General features: G+C 41.9%; 1 non-coding gene across 1 annotated transcript; it reads right to left on the reverse strand.

The window, feature by feature from the left end:
* Positions 1-2,023: 2,023 nt before the first annotated feature.
* LOC147944795 (small nucleolar RNA R71) lies at positions 2,024-2,130 on the reverse strand. The gene has a single exon (XR_015558757.1). It is a non-coding gene; the product is annotated as a small nucleolar RNA R71 (small nucleolar RNA).
* Between the last annotated feature and the right edge of the window lie 19,712 nt (positions 2,131-21,842).

Raw genomic sequence — 21,842 nt, forward strand, 5'->3', positions numbered from 1 at the left:
GTTTCCCAAATTTTTTGACTCAATAAAAATAAGAAAATGACTCAAAGACTCGAAAAATCAAAAGGAAACAACCAAAGAAAACGACATTAGTAACTTGGAGACATCCCTCCCCCGGACTTACTTCACACCGTCCAAGGTGCATTTTATAGGGTTTTAACATTTTAATATGTTTCCGAGGTCCAAGTGTGCTTTTAGAGTCTTTTTAGTCTTGTGTGAGTCTTTACAGGTTCTAGGTGACTTTGGAAGGAATCTGAGCATTTTGGGGGTGAAAATATGCATCTGGAGCTAAATTGGTTGAAGACTGATCGAGCTAGAAGGCAGATGGAGTGAGAGCAGAAAAACGTTCCGGATCGACTGATCCTTTCGAGATCGACCATTCCCGTCCCCGACGCAACTTTTCCTTATTTGTTTTAAACCGACTTTTAGGGTTTTATTTTGATATTTAAGTTAGAGGCACGGCCTCCAGAGACATAAGCTTTATTTTCTGAGACTATTCTTTATTGAGAGAAAAAGGGAGAAGATCTCTAATCCCTCTTAACACTTTGGAGAAGATTTCTAAACCCTATTTTCTAATCTTTTGCAATTCAATTATGTTTTCTTCATTATTGATTTGCTGTTTCTGCTTCTCCATGTCTGAGTAGTTTTACTATTGGGTTTAGGGTTTCAGAAGGATTTTTATGATTAATTGATGCTAGATTTGTTAGATTAGGGATTGATCTTATTGTTCTTCATCTATAGTTGTTCTTAATGCTTAAGCTAGATTAATCACCTAGATTAAGATCTTAGGTTTAATTCATCGGGGCACCAAAAGTGTTGTTGAGTTGCTTGAAAAGAACATAGGTGAGCAAGGTGGACCTTAGCCAATGAAAGTTGAAGTTGAGGCACCTTGTGAACAGATCAAACTTGAACTTGTTATTGCTTGCTTGGTTTTCTAGATCCAAACGACGGTTTAGGGTTTAGTGAATTCGTTGCATAGATAGTTAATGCTGCGAAAGTAGGTTAGCTTTACAACAGTGATTTGAGTTCTAGAACGGTGTATAATGCATCCCTATCTAATCATCTAAATTCGTGATCATAAACCCTAAAGATTCCCTGCGCCCAATATTTCCTTTTTGATTTAAAGCAACTTATTTACTTTCCGTTTTTGAGTAGTTACATTATTCACAAACTTCCTTTTTTTGTCTTAGCTATATTTAATCTATATAATTTCATAGTGTAATTGTTTGGTCCCTGTGGATTCGATCCTGAAGTGTTACAAGGATAACACTAGATGGTGGTGGAGTACACATTAGGTTATTAATTGACCTGTTAATCAATTTGGCGCCGTTGCCGGGGACCAAAACGATTGCCTTTGAGATTCTAGATTTAAATTTAGTCTAAGATTTATTTTATTTTTATTTACTAACTAGTTCTTGTGTTCTTTCTCTTGTGTTTCAGGTTTATAAGAAGCCACAAGCCTACTGATTTGCGTAATCTGCGAAACGAAGAGTTAGCCCTACTTGAACGAGAAAACAGAGCAAAAGCTAAAGCTAACTAGATGGAGGATGGACAGAATCCAGATGTTCGTCAGCTTAACCCTCAAGAGGTCGTTATTCCGCCTCCTCCTTCTGCACCACAAGAGCAGAATGCAGCTGAGCTGAACCCACCAGCAAGACGAACTACTTTGAGGGATGAAGAAGCTCACAACAGGCTATTTGCGAATCGATCTGCGATTCAACCTCCTGCTCCTGCGAGACAAGATTATAAGATCAAGCATAGCCTGATCAATTTGGTCCAAAATCGTGTGTTTAATGGATTAGCATCAGAGAGCCCTCTGGACCATATTGAAGCTTTTTAGAGATTGGCTAGTACGACAAGGTCTAATGGTGTTCCATATGACTACCTCATGTTGACTTTGTTCCAATTCTCTTTAGGAGATAAGGCTTTGAGATGGCTAAATCTCTTGGACCGAGGATCACTAACCACTTGGGGACAGTGTAGAGCACAGTTTCTGAATCACTTCTACACAAAGTCATGATCAGCTATGTTAAGGAGCAAGATCACTACCTTCTCACAAGGTGGTACAGAGTCTTTTTGTGAGGCGTGGGAGAGATTCAAGGAGTATATGAGGGACTGTCCTCATCATGGCTTTTCACAAGAGAATCTTATGAACATCTTCTATGGAGGAATTGACCAGAAGTACCAGATGGCACTCGATACTGCCAGCAGAGGAGATTTTTCTTCTAACATTGCCGCTGAAGCAAACCTCTTGATCGAAAACCTTGCATCGAGTAACAGCAATCATAGCCATGAGAATGATCGTTCTATGCGTGTTGTTAGCTCCATGAATACAAATGTTATTAAGAGTCTCACTGCCAAGGTAGACCTTCTTTTGAAGAGGGATCAGCAAGCTGTCAACATGTGCGACGGGCAGACGGGTGCTTATCAGCAAGTTGGAGTAAATTCAGGTTTTGAGGGGACAGAGGAACTGAACTATGTAGGAGGACAAGGGAACTATCAGAATCATGGGTTTAATCAGAATTACAGAAATCATCCTCATCTCTCCTACAGAAGCACCAACGTTGAGAATCCTCAAGATCAAGTGTATCCTCCACATAATCAACAAGGTAACTTCTCGCAAGGATTTCAGAACAAAGGTGCTGGATTTAGTAGCTCAAACGTCCAAGGATACCACGCTCCATCTGCAGCTCCACAAGATAGCAAACTCGAATTGATGATGCAAGCACTGCTGGATGGCCATAAGAAAAGTTCTGCTGAGATTAATGTCAAGATTGATAGCATGTACAATGATTTGGATGGGAAATTTGAGAGGTTGAGTTCACGTGTTGATTCCATTGATAAGAGAGTCTCTACTATTTCTTCCAGCTCTAAGAACAAAGAGTCATGCAATGCTATAACACTCCATGGTGGGATCGAAGAAGGGCTGAGTTGTGCTGTGATCAACTCATGTTTGGCTTCCACAGAGACGAGATCGATCAATCCTGAGATTAGACCAGCCGGTCCCATCTATCCTGACAATTCGTGTCTGATTCCCAGAGAAGTTGGATCGACTGATCCCCCATATAGATCAAGCGATCCCGTCATTGACGCAGAACCAGTTTCAAAAAGTACCAGATCGAGCGCTCCACGTCCAGACCAGTCGGTCCCTGTTGCAGGTATGGGAAAACCCAGCTCAGTTGTTCCTGATGCAGATACCAAGGAATCAATTCTTGCGGAACCAAAGCCCTATAGGCCACAAATTCCTTTTCCAAGAAGACATGAGAAGAAACCTCTGGATGAAAATAAGTATGGTCGGTACAAAGAAGCTATAAGTGAGTTCATCGCTGACATTCCCTTTACAGAGGCAGTAAAGCATATATCTTTGTTTAAGAAGGTTTACAATGATGTTGTGGTTGAAGAAAAGGATTTGGTGGATGTTAAGACGTTTTTGGCTAGAGAGAAGAGCATTCATGCTCCAGTTTCGAAAAGACTACCTAAGTTAGAAGATCCAGGAAGATTTGTTGTTCCATGCTCCATCCTAGGAGTGAACTTTGAGGACTCCCTTTATGACACCGGATCCAGTGTGAACGTAATGTCTAAGGCTGTTGCAGAGAGGTTGGGGATTGATGATATGAAGGCTTCTAAGGTCACTCTCACGTTTGCAAATGCTGTCGCCACGACTCCACAAGGCTTCATTAATAATTTAGATGTTCGAGTTGGGAGTTGCTTGGTTCCTACAGATTTTCATGTTGTGGAAATGAGCGAGGGTTCTATTATGCCTTTGATTCTTGGGAGACCTTTCCTAGCAACAGTAGGAGCAGTTGTTGACTTGCCTAGTAAGAGGATAACCTTCTCTAACATTGATGATAAGATCTTCTACAACGCAATCACTGCAAATGAAGCTATACGACATGGCTCTTGTCTAGTCGTAGAACATGAGAAGGAGGTGGATGTCATGATAATGGGAAAGAGTGGTGATAAGAATGAGGTCAACGAAGTCCTGGATGGAGACACTCATTCTTCTGAGAAAAAGTCTAAGAGGGTTAAGAAGAGAGACAAGCCGAAGATAGAGAGAGTAATACCAGATCTTCACATAACCTTGGTACCCCAGAAATATGTTAGAGACACCATTAAGTACAAGGTGAAGTGCAAAGGAATATCTCGGCCTTTCTCTAAAGTTAAAGCCATCCTCACTCCAGAGTTTAAAGAGAAAGGCCAAGAAGCAGTGGATGGTATGCTGAAAAAGTCTTTGGAGCTTAAGTTGACGAATTGGAGAGCTTGTTCTGATATGAGTTCTCATCCTCCCATCACTTGATACCTGAAACCACGGTCAAGCTATAGACCTTAAACAAGCGCTTATGGGAGGCAACCCATGGGGTTTGTGCTGGCTTACCCTTTTCTTTTTATTTGTCTTAGGTTTTGGTTTTGTTTTTAGGATTTATTACGGTGAAATCACGTCCGGTGTTAAGTGTTTTCAGGAACAGGTTCCAAACGCAGAAGATGCGAAACTTTTTGTTCCAGGAGCTTCGGATCGATCGATCCTCCTTAAAGATCGACCGATCCCGTTGGTTTGCTGTGGGTATCTCCAAGTTCAATAATGTTGCAGATCGGTCGATCCCACCCTGAGATTTGTCGATTCCATCACCACCCTTGCCAACACCACTCCAACACCAGATGCGAGATCACCGATTTTTGTTTCTTTTCTTTTCTTTTTCTTTTTCATTTTTCTTGTTTTCTTTGTCGGATTCATTCTTTTCTTGGCTTTGCTTTCACACCGGGACGGTGTGAAGTAAGTCCGGGGGAGGGATGTCTCCAAGTTACTAATGTCGTTTTCTTTAGTTGTTTTCTTCTAGTTTTTCTTTTATTTTGAGTCATTTTATCGAGTCTAAAAAAAAAACAAAAAAAATTTGGGAAACTATGATCAATTCTAGGAATCTTTTGCTTTGACCTAACACTCTTATGATTGCTTTAGTACTTTTGATTTAGAATGAAGCTTGGAATGAACATGAGCAAGCTCAACACGCCCCAAAAGACACTCGCCAAGGAGAACACTAAGTTGAACCAGAAGTTGTCTCTAGCTTTGACAGGACTTAACCGTATTTAATTTCTTACCTTGGGGCTTGGTATATATCGGACAAGACTCCTCCCTTCAAGCCTTATAAGACGTGCATCTCCTCACAAAGATATAGGTAATAAAAGAAGTGAAACGAGGGTTGTGCGTAAACCCGTGCATCCTTCGGAACTCATGGAAACCTATCCGCAAGAAAAGAGCAAAGGATTGATAAAAAAAATAAAATGATACCCTAGAAAATTAGGGAGAAATCAATCCTTTGGAAGTGAGAAAAGAGAGAGGAATGGTAGCATAAGAGGAGGTCTTGGGCGATAAGAGGTTGAATGAGTCAACAGTTCAATGATCGATACTCCCATGGTAAGACCGCACCTTTTCACTAATCTGATGTAGAGAGACAACGATGGAGAGACTGAAGGTTCTCTAAGGCTGTGGAGTTCAGAGTAGGGAGTGTTGATCCTAATCATGGGCAGAGTACAAAAAGTAGTTCTCAATTTGATGTGATGAAGAGTGCAAAGAAGAAGTTCCCAAGACTATGTGAGTTTCCACTTTCAAACCTTTTCTCTGTTCTTGAGTTTCTGTCTGTTCTTGCTTGAGGACAAGCAAAGATTCAGCAGGAAAGCTATCTGAGATTGCATCAAAATCAGCTGCTCTATGAGAAAGCATTGAAGAATCAAAGCTGGTTAATTTTTTTTTGAAGAGCCTTCCTCGGACAAAATTTATACATATAGTGGCGTTCCTTGAGAGCAAGTATTATATCTTAATACTACCACGTTTGAAGACATCATAAGTTGACTAAAGACCTATGAAGAACGTATATTTGAAGAAACAAAAGAATAAGCACATGAAAGTTAGAACAAATTGATGTACTCAAACATGGAGAATCAGAATCGAGATTTCAGTGGTGACTACAAAGGCAGAGGACGAGGAAGCCATTTCTACTCAAGAGGAAGAGGTCGTAGACGATTCAACAATGGCCAATCAAGAATTGTGGATTTGTCAAAGATGGCGTGCTTCAGGTGTGACAAGATGGGTCATTATGCATCTAATTTCCCTGATCGCTTACTAAAATTGCAGGAAGTGCAAGAAAGTGGTAATGATGAAACAGTGGATGCAGATGAATGTATGAAGTAGTATACTTGTATGAGAAAAATTGCATACCAAGTAAGTATGGATCAAAAAATAATTTGGAGAATGTCTGGTACCTTGATAACAGAGCAAGTAAGCATGTGACAGGCGATCAGAGATACTTTGATAGGATCGACAGCTCTGTTATAGGAAAAGTGAGGTTTGGTGATGATTCCCGCATTGACATTAAAGGAAAATGTTCAATCACTTTTACAGATTTGAATGGTAAATCAAGAGTGGTGACAGATGTCTATTTTATTCCGGATCTTAAGAGTAATATTATTAACCTAGGTCAGGCAACAGTCAGGGTGTGACATTCAGATGTGAGGAGATCATCTGACAATGCATGATTACAAAGGAAAACTGTTTGTCAAAGCAGTAAGATCAAGGAACCAGTTGTACAAGGTTCACATGGGAATAAGAAATACTGCAACACTACATTTGACATCTATCAGCGAGTCGAGAAGGTGGCAAGCTAGATTGGGATATATCAATCTTGACACCATCAAGTCAATGTTTCAAAAGGAGCTGGTTCAAGGAGTACCTCATGTTGTCTTCGCTAAAGAAATATGCAGCTCTTGTCTGATAGGAAAGAAAACAAGGCAAGTCTATCCACAAGCTACTACATACCAGGCAACTAAGGTACTTGAACTGATACACAAAGATCTCTGCGGTTCGATAACACGATGTACGCCTGCTGGAAACCGGTATATTTTTGTCCTTATTGATGATTGCTCTAGATATATGTGGACCATTCTATTGAAGGAGAAGAGTGATGCGTTTGAAAAATTCAAGAAATTTAAAAGGATAGTTGAACAAGAATCTGGTGATGTCATTAAAACCTTCAGAACATACAGAGGAGGTGAGTTTGTGTCACAAGAATTCAACTCATTTTGTGATGAGGTTGGCATACAACGACATCTTACTGCTCCATACACCCCACAACAGAATGGGGGTGGTTGAAAGACGCAATAGAACGTTGATAGAGATGACAAGAAGTATTATGAAACGTATGCGCTTGCCAAACTATTTATAGGGAGAAGCAGTACAACACTCTACCTATGTGTTGAATCGAGTAACTACAAGAGCCTTGAAGGATAGAACATCGTATGAGATTTTACGGAGCAAAATACCTAATATTGATCACTTATGGATTTTTGGCTGCATCTGCTATGCAAAAGTAGATAAACCTAATCTAAAGAAATTAGATGATAGGTCACAAATGCTTGTTCACCTTGGAACTGAACTAGGGTCTAAAGCATAACGACTTCTTGAGCCACAATAGCGGAGGATAGTAGTAAGTAGAGATGTGGTGTTTGATGAATCTAAAAGATGGAACTGGAGGTATAATAACTTGGAGCAAGAAAGGGGTGGAAGTTTAAACGTTGGTTTTGAAATCACTGGAAACCATGGGATACAAGAAGGACGAGAAAATGATACAGAAACTGAAACAGAGGAATTGACAAAAAAAAAATTACAGAAAAGATTGCAGAAAAACCTACAGCAAGAGAAGATGTGACTATGATAGATCATCAAAATGAGACTCATCATAAGAATTGAAATGACCCGACCCGTTTTTTTTTAAATAATAAATAATAAATAATAAATAATAATAATAAATATTCTAAACTAGTGGTCTCATACCCACTAGCCACCTAACCATAATCAAACCAAACAGCGGAAAATAATCAATACCGTTAAACCAATAAATAATCAATATTAATTCATAACAATAAACTAATAATCCAATCATCATAAAACTAAAGAACCAGCAATCCTAAACAACATTCTAGGACTCAACTCTAGCATCCTAACAGAAGCCAGACAAACCAATCGAGCCAGTAGAACATCCTCCTCTTCATTGCCTTGATTCCATGATCACACTTTGGCTTTACCTGCACCACAAACACAAACTTAGATGCTTGAGTATTTTATAAACACTCAGTGAGGAAATCCTCCCACCTACTGGGCTATACACACAAGTAATTGCATCGACCGACACCAACAGGGGTTGCATCGACCGACACAAGCTTGCATCGACCGATGCAAGACTAGCCTGCATCGACCAACACATGCTCGACATTCCACGACAACCCTAGTTGCATCGACCGTCGCCTCCACATGGCATCGACCGATAATCCTAGGTCAAATCGTGCCGTCCTCGCATTTGCATCAACCGACACACAAAGTGCATCGATCAACGCACATGCCGAGCATCGTCTTCCCTGAAGCTTCTCGCCGGATCACCGTTCCTAAACCATCAAAACTCGATCCCAAGCCACAAGAAAGCTTCAAAAAGTCCCAAATATCATTCTAACAAGCCAAGCAACACATAAACAAGCAGATCAGAGAAATTTCAAGGTTAGATAAGTCATGGTCATGCACTCACCTTTGCCAAGAAGATTCTGAACCTCAAACAAAAAGATCTACACTCCTAAGAAGCTCCTACAATGATCCCAGCTATAGATCTCTACAGGAACGGCCTCAAATCTCCCAAAAATCCTCAAGAACAACAAGAACTTCTTTTCTCTCATTCTTTTCTCTCAAAAGCGGCCAAGCTCACCCACAAAACGACAAATCTCCCGTTTATAATCGACTCAAGGGTTTTTAACTTAAGTTGAACCGCACATAATCGACCTTGCATCGACCAATGCACATAGTACATCCCCTAAACCGGGATTCTGGTTCGCGGATGTTACAAGAATGAAGGACTAGATTGCCAACATGTACCTGCTCTAAGAAGGACAACAAGGGAGATTGTCAAACCTAAATATTTGGAAGATTATGTTTGCTAAAGAAGAAGGTGAAGCATTGTTGTTGTGTTTAAATAATGAGCCAAGAAACTTTAATGAAGCAAAAGTTTCAAAGGAGTGGAGACTTGCATGTGAAGATGTTAATGATTAACTCCATCAAGAGAAATCAAACTTGAGATCTTGTTGACTTACCAATTGGTGCTAAACCAATTGGCTTGAAGTTGGAATTCAAGCTCAAACATAACTTTGATGGCAGTATCAACAAGTACAAGGCTAGACTTGATGCCAAAGGATATGTGCAATGTTATGGGGTTGATTTTGAGGAAGTCTTTGCTCCAATAGCCCGAATAGAGACAATACGGCTTCTTGTTAATCTTGTAGCCTCAAACGGATGGGAGATACATCATCTTGATGTAAAAACAGCTTTTCTTCATGGTAAACTAAAGAAAATTGTGTATGTCTCTCAACCAGAGGGTTTTGAAAAAATGGCAGAGAAGATAAAGTTTACAAGCTTAACAAGGCTCTGTACGGGTTAAGACAAGCTCCGCGAGCATGGAATAAGAATCTGAATCAAATTCTGATGGATTTACAATTCAAGAAATGTTCTAAGGAACCATCAATTTATAGAAGAGAGATGCATGAACAATTCTTGGTTATAGCTGTTTATGTTGATGATTTGTTTGTAACAGGGATGAGCTTACGCATCATTGATGAATTTAAGAAGGAGATGTCTTCAAAGTTTGATATGATTGATCTCGGGAAACTAACATACTATCTAGGGATCAAGGTACTGCAGTATGGTTAAGTCAAACACGCTATGCACTGAAGATTCTTGAAGACGCCAAAATGAAGAACTGCAATTCGGTTCATACGCCAATGAAGACCTGAGTACACTTGTCTAAATCTGAGGATGAAATCGAGATATATGCCATAATGTTTAGGAAGAATGTTGGATGCTTTTGGTACTTACTTCACACGAGACCTGACTTTTCATACGTTGTTGGTGTTATGAGTCGATATATGCAGAGTCTAAGACAATCTCATGAGAAGTCATGAAACAATGCTTAAGATATCTACAAGGAACAACTAGTCTTAGTTTAGTGTTTGAGCGTTCAGTGTTTAAGATACCAAGATTAATTGGATATAGTGACAGCAACTATAACACTGATCTGGATGATGGAAGAAGTACAACATTATTGATTATGATCTGGTCGGTCTTGGCCTGGTCCGTAAAAATAATTGCTAAGGCCGAGTCTTAATAATATATGGAGAAGAGATGAGGTCTGGTCACTTTAGGAAGCCCAAGAGAAGGATCTAGAAGTCGTCTTGTAGCCGTTAGACGATAAGGTCGAATGAAATCACGTGTTAATTTCACTTAAGGAAACCAAGATATATCGCTATCTCCATTGGGATCAACCCTCTCTCTCTTTATGTCCCTATCGTCAAGTTGTCTTGTGTTAAGGGTGTAGCCCTAGTTTACTTTTACTATTTAAGGGCTCTAGCCGACATTGTATCATTTATTCTAATAGAATCTCATTTTTCTCTATTCATTCTCTTTGTTCATTACATTCTCAACTCTACTCTCTCTATTATTCCGCTGAAACTAACAAGCATGACATGTGTTTTATTTGAATGGAAGTCCAGTCATGTGGTGCTCACAGAAACAGAACATAGTAGCTATGTCTTCGTGTGAGGCAGAGTTTATGGCTGGTGCAGAAGCTGCAAGACAAGCTTTGTGGCTTAAAGATTTGCTCAGTGAAGTCACTGGTCTTTCATGCGAGAAAGTAATCATTCGTATTGACAATCAGTCTGTAATTGCTCTCACAAAGAATCCGGTATTTTACGGTCGAAGCAAGCATATACACACACGCTATCATTTCATTAGGGAATGTGTTGAAAAAGGGTATATAACGGTGGAACATGTTCCATGTGAAGAACAGAAGGCTGATATCCTAACAAAGGCGCTACAAAGAATTAAACACAAGGAGATGAGAGATCTCATTGATGTTCAGGGTGCGGAGAAAACTACCTTCAAGCTTAAGAGGGAGAGTGTTAGTTTAAGCTTGAAGGAAGCTTGAGACTTAAGCTATCCTAAACCTATTTGGATTATAGTTCCTAGAGAGATTAGAACTAGAGAATGTTTAGGAGTTATCTAAACATACATTACCAAATAGGAATTGGATTCGTGGGTTTTGGTTATATATATATATGTAGGGGTGTATATGTGTTGCATAACCTATGAGTTTTATGAGAGATTGAAAGATTGAGAGATTGAGAGATTGAGAGATTTGTGAATTTAGTTTTGAGAGATTTTCTAAAGTTTTAATAGAAAGAGTGATTCTTTATAACTTCTGTTAGTTCTGAATCTTTCTTTCTAAAAACAAGTCTTCGTATATATTTTTATTTTCATGACACATCTTGTAATCGTTTTTGAAATCCAAGCTTTTGTCAATGTATCTGAAGAAAAATTAAACTATCATAGAGTCCAATTTTTATTCTATACAAAAATCTAGTTGAATATCTAGTTTTCTCATAAAAATAAGTATATATAATTTACTTCCAAAAACGTCTAATTGTAATATCCGTGAACCAATTTGGGAGTTGCATCGGTCGATGCAAGGTCGAGTTCCTACGTTTTGACTTAAGTCAAACACTGCGTTTTGGGTAAAGGAAAACCCTTAAGCTCGTGTTTTGTCTCACTAGGCGTGTTTAGCTGCTTTTGAGAGAAACGAAAGAGAAAGGGAAGTGTTCTTGGTGTTCTTTGGGATTACTGGAGATTTGAGGCCGTTCCTGTAGAGATTTGTAGCTGGGATCGTTGTATGAGCTTGCTAGGAGTGTTCTAGTGTTTGTTTCAGGTTCAGATTCGTCTTGGCAAAGGTAAGTGCAGGACCATGGCTTATCTAAGCTAGAGAACTCTCTATTTTTCTTGTTGTGTGCTGTTAGACTTGTTAGATCGTTGTTCTGGACGTTAGGAAGCTTTCTTGTGGCTTGGGATCGAGTTTTGTGGTTGTAGGAACGAAGATCCGGCGAGAAGCTTCGGAGGAAAATGATGCTCGGCATTGCATCGGTCGATGCACCTTGTGCATCGGTCGATGCAGATGCGAGGACGGTGCGTAAACTCTAGGGTTTTTGTGTTATGTCGAGCATGCGTCGGTCGATGCAATGGGAGCATCGGCCGATGCAATGCAAGGTTACTTGCATCGGTCGACACAGATCTTGCGTCGGTAAACGCAACCTCCATTTGGTGTCGGTCGATGCATGTTGGTGTCGGTCGATGCAGAGTCCTCGTTTGTTTATTGTTGTTGTTGATTGTTGTTGTTGATTGTTGTTGATGGATAGAGATGACTCTATTGCTTGTGTGTATAGCCCAGTAGATGGGAGGATTGCCTTACTGAGTGTTTATAAAATACTCATGCATTGCAATATGTGTTTGTGGTGCAGATAAAGGCAAAGTGTGATTGTGGAATCAAGGCAATGAAGAGGAGGATGTTCTAGGGACTCGCTTAGATGTTGTCTGGCATTGCTAGGTTGCTAGAGTTGAGTCATTAAAAACATTGCTAGGTTGCTGGTTTCATGTTTCCTGTTATTTGAGTATTGGATATTGTTGATGTTATAATTATTGGTTATGGTATTGGTTATTATTGGATATTTATTGGTATTGTTATTACGATGTTGGTTGTGATTGTGGTTAGGTGGCTAGTGGGTATGAGACCACTAGTTGTAGTTTATTTATTATATTATATTTATATATTTATTATTAAAAAAAAAAGGTCGGTCCTTTCATTTTGGTATCAGAGCCCTTACGGTTCTAGGTTTGGGTTCACTAGGTTTCTGTTGTGATGTTTGGGATTGCATGTCTTGATTGATTATGTGAGTTATTCAATTTTGTGTGGCATGGAGTCCTAGAACATCCTCTTCGAGCCGACAGTGTGATTCCACGGTGAGTTTGTATTTTTGTGTTTTTGTGTTATGTTAAGATTGCTTGTTAGCCTCTGTTCTTGGAAGTGCAGTGGTTAAAGGTGTTTGAGTTGTTGGTCGTGGACGGGGACGTGGTCGTGGTCATGTTCGGGCGGATCCCGAGGCTAGCGAGTGTGGGGTCCAGAGTTCTACGAGGAGGTACGTTAGAAGGTCTCAAGCGTATCAGGAGGGACCAGAGGGGGTTAGCCGGTGAGCGTGCTGGGGGTGCTGGGAACCCAGAGGTGGGGTTGCAGCAGGTGTAGCCCAGGGTCGAGATGATCGCTTGGCGGATCTGTTGGCGTGCTGGTGGAGCGGTTACCGAGAGGGGTACCAGTGCAGGCTCCAGTTGTACCGCATGTGGCGGGGTGCAGCCGAGGGCTGCGGATGTTGAGGAGTTTTCATCCTATGATAAGAGGATGGAGCAGTTGTAGATGACCGGTATGAGATTATTCTCAAGAGATATCGGGCATAGAGAGGCGGAGAGGTGGACGTATGCAGTTGGAGCATATATTTTCTTTGTTTGGTGGTAATCCAGTTGGATATTATAAGTTGAGTGGGCAGGTGTAACATTGAAATGTTATACTCTGACCACAGGAAGTACTTTTGATCGGGAGATGTTTATAGTGGTTAAGGATTGTTGCTCCTGAGGGGATGGTGATTCTCCTAAATATCGATAGCTCGAGGGGCTGGGGGCTCCGAGAGTGGTAGAGGGGATTATGTTCCCCTGAGGGGATGAGTAGTTCCCCTGATACCGAGATCTTGAGGATTGTGTTCCAAGAGTGAGACAGTATAACTCGAAGACGCTGGTCTGAGAGTGAGATCGGTATGGCTCGAAGGTTACGACCTAAGGGTGGTGGATTTGGGAGCAAGCAATACCTAGGACGTGAGTATAAACAACCCGATTGAATGTAGACTTCGAGAGATTGACGGTGGTTTAATCTCGGGTTTTAGATGTGTTGACCAATGGGTCAGGATTTTATGAACCAGAGCGGTTATGAATGTGTGGCTGTTTTGCCAGGATTGTGAGGCCGGTAGTGTTGGAGTCCCGGGAAGGGGAGTTACAACAGTCTGAGTCGGGAAAGGCATGTTTGCCAGATACATAAGTTCACGAGAAGCCTTCATGGCAGGATAATCTAATCGTTGCGACGATGTTGGATTACGTTCATTGGAGATGGACAGGGTTGCAAGATTCAAGGCTTTGCTAAGCTTGCTGAGGGAGACAAGGCAAGAGGTTTGAGTTGGCGGCTCGCAAAGCATTTGACTTGGTGAATCAGAATGTGCAAACGTATGGTACTTGTTTGTTTTATTACGTTCGTATTGATGATTTGCTGTGGAGAATTGCTAAGCGAAAAGCTAAATTTGTAATAAGCTATCTTGTGGAAGTTTTCCTAAGAAACAAGTTACCAGAGGTTCAACGATGGACAAGAGATGTTGATATCCGAGTGGTGGTGAGTTGATGTCAGCATACTTGATTTTTGTTTAGTAGAGCTGAAGACGCAGCTAGAGGATTTATTGAGCAGGGGACTCTTTTGTCTTATCACTTCACTATGGGGAGCGTCAGTGTTCGTCAAGAAGAAGGACGAGGTATGGGTTTATGAGTTTGTGGCAATGTCGTTCGAGTTGACTAACGCACCAGCAACATTTATGAGATTGATGAACAGCGTGTTTCAAGAGTTTTTGGATGTGTCTGTCATCATTTTCATCGATGATATCCTGGTATATTCTAACAGTCCTGAGGAGCATGCAGTGCATTTGAGGGCAGTTCTGGAGAAGCTGCGAGAGCAGAAGTTGTTTGCCAAGTTGAGCAAGTGTAGTTTTTGGCAGCGTGAGATGGGTTTTCTGGGTCATATTGTTTATGCAGAGGGGGTTTCTGTTGATCCGGAGAAGATTCAGGCTATCAGGGATTGGCCTAGACCGCAAAATACCACAGAGATCAGGAGTTTCCTTGGTTTGGCAGGTTACTACAGGAGGTTTGTGCAGGGTTTTGCAAGTAGAACACGCCCTATGACTAAGTTGACAGGGAAGGATGTTCCTTTTGTTTGGTCACAGGAGTGTGAGGAGGGCTTTGAAAGCCTTAAGGAGATGTTGACTACTACGCCAGTGCTGGCTTTTCCTGAGCAGGGAGAACCCTATGTGGTTAATACTGATGCATCTAGAGTTGGTTTGGGGTGTGTGTTGATGCAGCATGGGAAGGTGATTGCCTATGCTTCGCGGCAGTTGTGGAAGCATGAGGGCAACTATCCTACTCATGATTTGGAGATGGCTGCTGTAGTTTTTGCCCTGAAGATTTGGAGATCTTATCTTTATGGTGCAAAGGTACAGGTGTTTACAGATCATAAGAGCCTGAAGTATATATTCACTCAGCCTGAGCTGAATTTGAGACAGAGGCGGTGGATGGAGCTTGTGGCAGATTATGATTTGGAGATAGCCTATCACCCTGGTAAGGCTAATACGGTTGCAGATGTTCTGAGTCGGAAGAGGATAGCTTCGGCTCAGGGGCAGGAGATGGAGTCTCTGGTAGGAGAGATCAGTGCTTTGAGCTTGTGTGCTATTTCACAGGAACCATTGGGTTTGGAAGCAGTAGATAGAGCAGATCTTCTGAGTAGGGTGCGGTTGGCTCAAGAGAAGGATTTGGGGCTGGTGAATGCCTCTAAGGATGTGGATTCAGAGTATCAGGTCTCAGATAATGGTACCATCTTGGTGCATGATACTAAGATTTTTGTGTCTCCTAGCAGGTTCAATTAACCTTAAGTGTTGTAGTATTTAAGGTGTCAATCCAAATGGGATGTTGCTAGCAATCAAGATGCAATCAAGGAATCACAAGTTAAGCCAATTCAAAGAGTGTTTTTATCTAAGAGTCCTAGAATGATCAAAATGCGAAATGGAAATGAGTCACAGAACAAGAAACAAGAATGCATGACAAGAAGCGAAAGTGAATAAAAACGCAAACGATTCTAAGCATGAACAAACGAAACAGTTCCAAGAATGTAATAAAATCAGAAAGAAAGAAGTCCTAAGGATGGGGTAATTGATGTCGGTGGAGTATTCTAGTCTAAGGAGTGTTTAACATACCATAAGCAAAGTATCCCTAAACAATGAACATCACAACTTAGCTAATCCAATCTCTTGGCAAAAGCTACTCAGACGCAACCACTTCCATACCTAGCTCTCGCTAGAGAAACGTGGTCGAGCAGGCATGACAGACAAGTTCATTCGTGTCAACAAACATCCTAGACAACTAATCTCTTAGGCTAGGAACGTAAGTCTCTGGCACTAGTTGGTCAGACATTTCATCAAACACCTTTTGGGTGCGGAAATGTCTCGAACCTAGTTCCAATTGATCAGAGAGAAACAAGTAATTCTAACTCTAGTCCAGAAGGGAATTTTACAATCAAAGCTTAAACACTCTACATCCTAAGATCCTCCACCTAATCTATCCCATCCTCAGGAACTACCACACTACTCAGATCCGAAAATCATAGTCAAGGATGCAAACACAGAAATCATTGAATCAAGCATAATAAGATAGATAAAAATAAGATTAACAACTTTGTAGAAGGAATCAAATGCAAAATCTCAATAAATCTCAACGATATCGGAATACAAGTCTGAGAACGTGTTTTGGATGCTAGGTTAAAAACCTTCTGGGAACGAAAACGAGATTAAAAGATAAGATGTCTCCGCAAAGACTTAACAAAATGTATATATAGTAGTCCAACATGGAAAGCCCTAAAACTTAAAACGACAAGGTAAAGCGTCGGTTCGGTAATCTCCTGAAGCATGTGAAACCAAACGTCTTTCTTCCCGACATGTGCGATCAAGTCCATGTGCGTCGAATGGAATCCAATGTCATCATAGCTCGGATGGAAGGCTGAGGAGCATGGCTTGGACGGATAGCTCGGACGGAACGGAGATGGTGACAATGGCTCGGACGAGACGGAGATGGTGACCATGGCTCGGACGAGAATGAAGATGGTGACCATGGCTCGGACGAGAATGAAGATGGTGACCATGGCTCGGACGAAACGAAGATGGTGACCATGGCTCGGACGAGAATGAAGATGGTGACCATGGCTCGGACGAAACGAAGATGGTGACCATGGCTCGGACGAGAATGAAGATGGTGACCATGGCTCGGACGAGAATGAAGATGGTGACCATGGCTCGGACGAGAATAGCTTCCAACGTTTCCTAAATACCTGAAATACTCCAAAATGCACAATGTATGCAAGGATGATGCAAGAGCTACCTAGACGTGCAAAGTGTATAGAAAAAACTAGAAAACAATGCAAACCAATGAGTTATCCTAGCTAAATGCATGATAAAAATAGGCTAAGGAGAGACAAAATATAGACATATCAACTCCCCCAAGCTTACTCTTTGCTTGCCCTCAAGCAAACAATCAAGAATAGAGTATGGAGAAGAGGTGTGAAGATGGGGTCTCAGAACCTAAAACATGCTAAATAAAATAGTTAGAATCAAGGTCCTTGTTTTTAGTTCTATGATGCATGGTGAAAGAACTCTATATTTTTTTACACATGCAATCCTATCAATCATTCCCTTTAACATTCATTAACAGAGAACCGTGAATCAAGCTAAGCAATGTCGTTGAACTCATTTGGCTAGGGTGAAGGGTTGGAGACTTAGATGGTCTCCTTCTCGAGTGGTTTCATCAATACATGACAAGGTTCTCTCACAAAAATGAGTTGAGCTTAAGAGAAGGCTAAAGGTTGAAACCAACTGATACATACAAGAGCAGCGTCCTGTCTACCCAAAGAACATTCCAAACCGAAGTTGGTCATATCTCTACCCTTCATCAGAAACATCATCTCAAACCCATTCTTTCACTCTTTATACTTGGTCTTAGGGGAAGTTCACTTATTATCATTCTAGCAGATTGGGAAATCTTTATTATCACTATGGTTCTTTTTCTTTTCTTCTAAGGACTCTAGACATCATAAGCATTTTTACTTTCTTTCCTTTGTCTAATCTTTTCGTTTTATGCCCAGAACCAATAACTCATTGTTTTGCTCAACCCAAATCCTTTACTAGACTTGTAAACCTTGAAAACACATCCCCCTCCTAAAGACTTTCTCCCCTTTACTTTCTGTTTACACTTCACTTTTCTGCACAAATCCATACCCAATACCCAAAATCGAGTTCTCACCTAGTCCTACTAGTCCGGATAACGCGAACTAGAACTACACAGGATCCTACTCTTGTCGGTTAGAACCTAACACTTTCTAACAAGCTCAACTCGGAAAAAGGCCTGACATTCAAGAATACAATTGGCTTGAAAGAACGGTTGGTTAAGGGTGCGGGGAACTGTTCCAAAGATGGGAATCAGCTACTTGGATCGACAAGGGTGGTAAAAATGTGAAAGACAATCCAAGTATGTATATGGTATCCATGAGTTCAACTTCAATGCATAACAGGATAATTGCAAGTCAGGATTAGGTTCAAGTAGATAGGGAATGATATCAATTCAAAACATGCTTCAATCTTAAATTTTCAAGTTCAATCAACAAGCATCAAAGAACTAAGAACAAGGGCCTTGATCCTATCCTATTGAATCCAACATGCTAACAAGGTTACAATCATCATCAACCCCTATGCTAAATGCAACAACCCTATATGAATAAACCTAGACTCAATCCTAATATGCAATTGCAAACTACATGAACACTCTGTTTTTGTGGAAATTTTCGAAATTTTTTTTTTCAAATTTTTTTATGGTTTTTCTATACAAATAGATGGATGCAGACTCAAACATGATATGATGCAAAGATTTGAAATAAGAATCACAAAACACGACATTAGATACATCATCTCAAACCCTCCCCCAAACTTAAAATACACAGTCTCCTGTGTAAGAAAAATTTGCTGGAGGATTTAAGAATCACAATACAAACAATGCAGAAATGAAATGGTATATACAAAGGAAGGTAGGAGTACCTCAGTAGTAGAAAAAGGAGTCTGAGCTCGCCCAAGGAGCTGGTGCGTGGTACTGGCTCTGTCCTTCACCGTGTTCGGGATCCGCAGGAGTGGTCCCACCTGGTTGGTCGACTTGTTGCTCAACCGCTTGAGTATTCTGATAAGTGCTCGGCTGCTCGTCGCACTGCATGTCGTCGACTCTAGACTCGCCATGGTCCGAGACCAATACTACCACATCCGTAGGCTGATAATCACCTTGCTGCCCAACTTGTTGCTCAACCTCTTGCTCAGCTTGAGCTGCAGAACGACGCGCTGATCGACGACTTGAGGAGGCTCTTGAACCACGCAAACCGCGTCCCCTTCTCTCCCTAGATTCATGTGATGAGTGGCGTGAAGGGACGGGAGAAGATGGGCGCTGTCGCGGCACATATGAAGATTGACGTGCGGGTGATGGAATCGGAGAAGGTGTTCGCTCTAGGTTCGCGGAAGGGCGTCCTGGCATTGGTATGGTATCCTCGGGGATGGACTTTGGGACCGCGGTTGTGGATGTCGAACAGCTAAACTTACGCATGAAGTTCATGACATTCTTGGTGAAACGGCTAAACGTTTTGTCTCTGGCTTTCCCCCATTGTTGCAGCAGGTTGAGTCTATGATGAGCGGCTCGATCCCCCTTGGACATTCTCGGATCCGAGTACTCCTCGAAGTGGAATTGCTCCGGGCGGTACTCCTCTGGGCGGTAGTCCTCTGTGTCTTCTTCCATTGGCTCCGCGCGTGTTTCCACAACGTCGACATGATCCTCTTCAGCTTCAGAGTTGTATAAGATTGTCGTAGGAGGGATAAACTCGATATGCTCTCCACCTAAGATTGTAGTCAACTCGACGCAAGGGAGGAGTAATCTCGAAGGTCCGACCGCAGGATGCACAAAATTGTAGAGCAACCTTCCATGCCTCAAACCCCAATCCAAAGTGCGTAGCTGTCGCAGGTAGCGGAGGTCTATCCAACGTGGTGGGTGCGCCTCAGAGTGTAGGGGGACGCCAGCAGCCTCAAGGAACCAAGTCACGATGCCTCCCATGCACATCACTCCGGGAGTGTGGTTGAGGCTTAGTCGCGAGACCCAATGCTTGTATGTCAGCATGTGGTTGATAAGGTAGAGCGAGACGGAAGCGTTGGATATGTCACCTTGCAGCGCGGTGCAATCCATGGCAGTGAATGAGAGTCCCTTAAGCGCCAAATCGATCATCTCTAGATCGCCATTCGTCATGTATCCTTTAATCTCTTTAGCGTAAAATGCATTGGTGACCGCCTTCTGGAAGTAACGCAACACTGGGCTCCGCATGTTCAGCGCTTTTGTCTTCGAGGAGGTGAATGTGGGTGCACTCCCAATCGTTGCCCAGAGTGCGGATATCTCATCCCGATCGAACTGCGGCGTAGTCCCTGTTCCGCTGGGAAATCCAAACATCTCTTCGACAGTTTTGAAACTGAGAGTGTAGAACTGGCCATGAACGCGAAATGTAATGTAGCCCAGACCTCCATCAGACATCATTCCCGGCTCATCCGCATACAGATGCGTCTCCAGAGTACAGAGGAACTGAATTGTCTCCTCCCTGTATCCGCTTTTTGGTGTGTTCATGATTCCCCCCAGATGGCACCGGCTAAACAGATACTGAACATCCTCCCAAATCCCAAGTTGCTGCATAGTCTCAACATGGGGATATCTTGTTCCCTCAAACTCCATCTGCTGGAACAGCTCGTAGTATTCCTTGGGAGTTAATTTCGTCTCAGTGCTCTTCCGTTTGACCGATTTTCTGGGAGCTGGTGTTGAGCGCAAAGCGGGTTCCTCCTGTTCATAATCGCTCCCGTCCTCCTTTGAGTGTGAAGCTTGTGCCGGTCGCTTCCCGCGACTCTTGCTCTTAGAGAGCGGTTTGGCCGGTCTGCTTGACCCAGCGCCTTGCGTAGGCGGCTTGGAAGTAGCAACACGTCCTGGAACCTGACAACCATACTTATCATACATCTCATCCCAAAAATTGTCAGACATTGCAAAGCTGAAACAATTCAAACTCAAAATCAAAGATTAGTAGGTTAGTGACCGAGCAATAATAAAAATCGCAAAAAAAATCAATGAGAGTGAGTGTGGCGCGAGACACACGCAGATTGCGACAGTAGCTCGGTCAAAACGCAGATTGCGACAGTAGCTCGGTCAACACGCAGATTGCAACAGTAGCTCGGTCAAAACGCAGATTGCGACAGTGGCTCGGTTGATGCCTCACGGAAGCGCGGGGTGAGACGGCGGTGATGAACGGGAGAGTGGAGCTTCGGCGAGAAGATGGAGAGTGAACTGCAGCAGGTCGAAGATGGAGAGTGAGCAGAGGTAATAGAACAAAGTGAGAACGTAAACAAAGAGTGATGAGGGAGTGGAATAATAATGGTCCTGAGGAGAGTATTTGTTTGGTAGGGGTGAAGAGTGAAGGGAGGGGAGAGTTGAATTTAAAGAGGAGAAAAGAAGGAAGAGTGGTGGAGTGATGGGAAGAAAGAAGACATAAAGTGATGTGTTTGTTGTGAGGGAACAAGAGAGGGGGGGAGTGAGGTGATTGAAGATAATAGAGGTTCACGTGGGAGGGGAAGCCAACAAAGAGGGAGATGCAAGTGGGTTGCTTTCTTTTCGTTTTTTCGTTTTTTTTTTTTTTTTTTTTTTTTTTTTTTTTTTTTTTTTTTTCACTCCCTCTCCTTTTCACTCTGTTTTTCTCTGTATCCTCTATCTTTGTTGCACACACTCCCTTCTGTAGATTCCTGAACACAGAAAACCAAAAACAAAAATTAAAAACACAAGAATCCTAAAAATATTTACAGTGATACCTTTGGGACTTCCTCCCAAGTGAGCTTGTTTAAAGTCTCTAGCTTGACTTTTCAGCTTTTTATGCTTTTTGGGGTTCATGGAGGAGTACAGAAAACCCCTCTGGGCGGACTTGATCAGCTAAATATTTTTTTACTCTTTGGCCGTTTACAGTGAATTCGCTGCCATCCTT

This window comes from Camelina sativa, chromosome 5, assembly GCF_030686135.1.
Source record: "Camelina sativa cultivar CO46 ecotype springtype chromosome 5, ASM3068613v1".
Classification (NCBI taxonomy): Eukaryota; Viridiplantae; Streptophyta; class Magnoliopsida; order Brassicales; family Brassicaceae; genus Camelina; species Camelina sativa.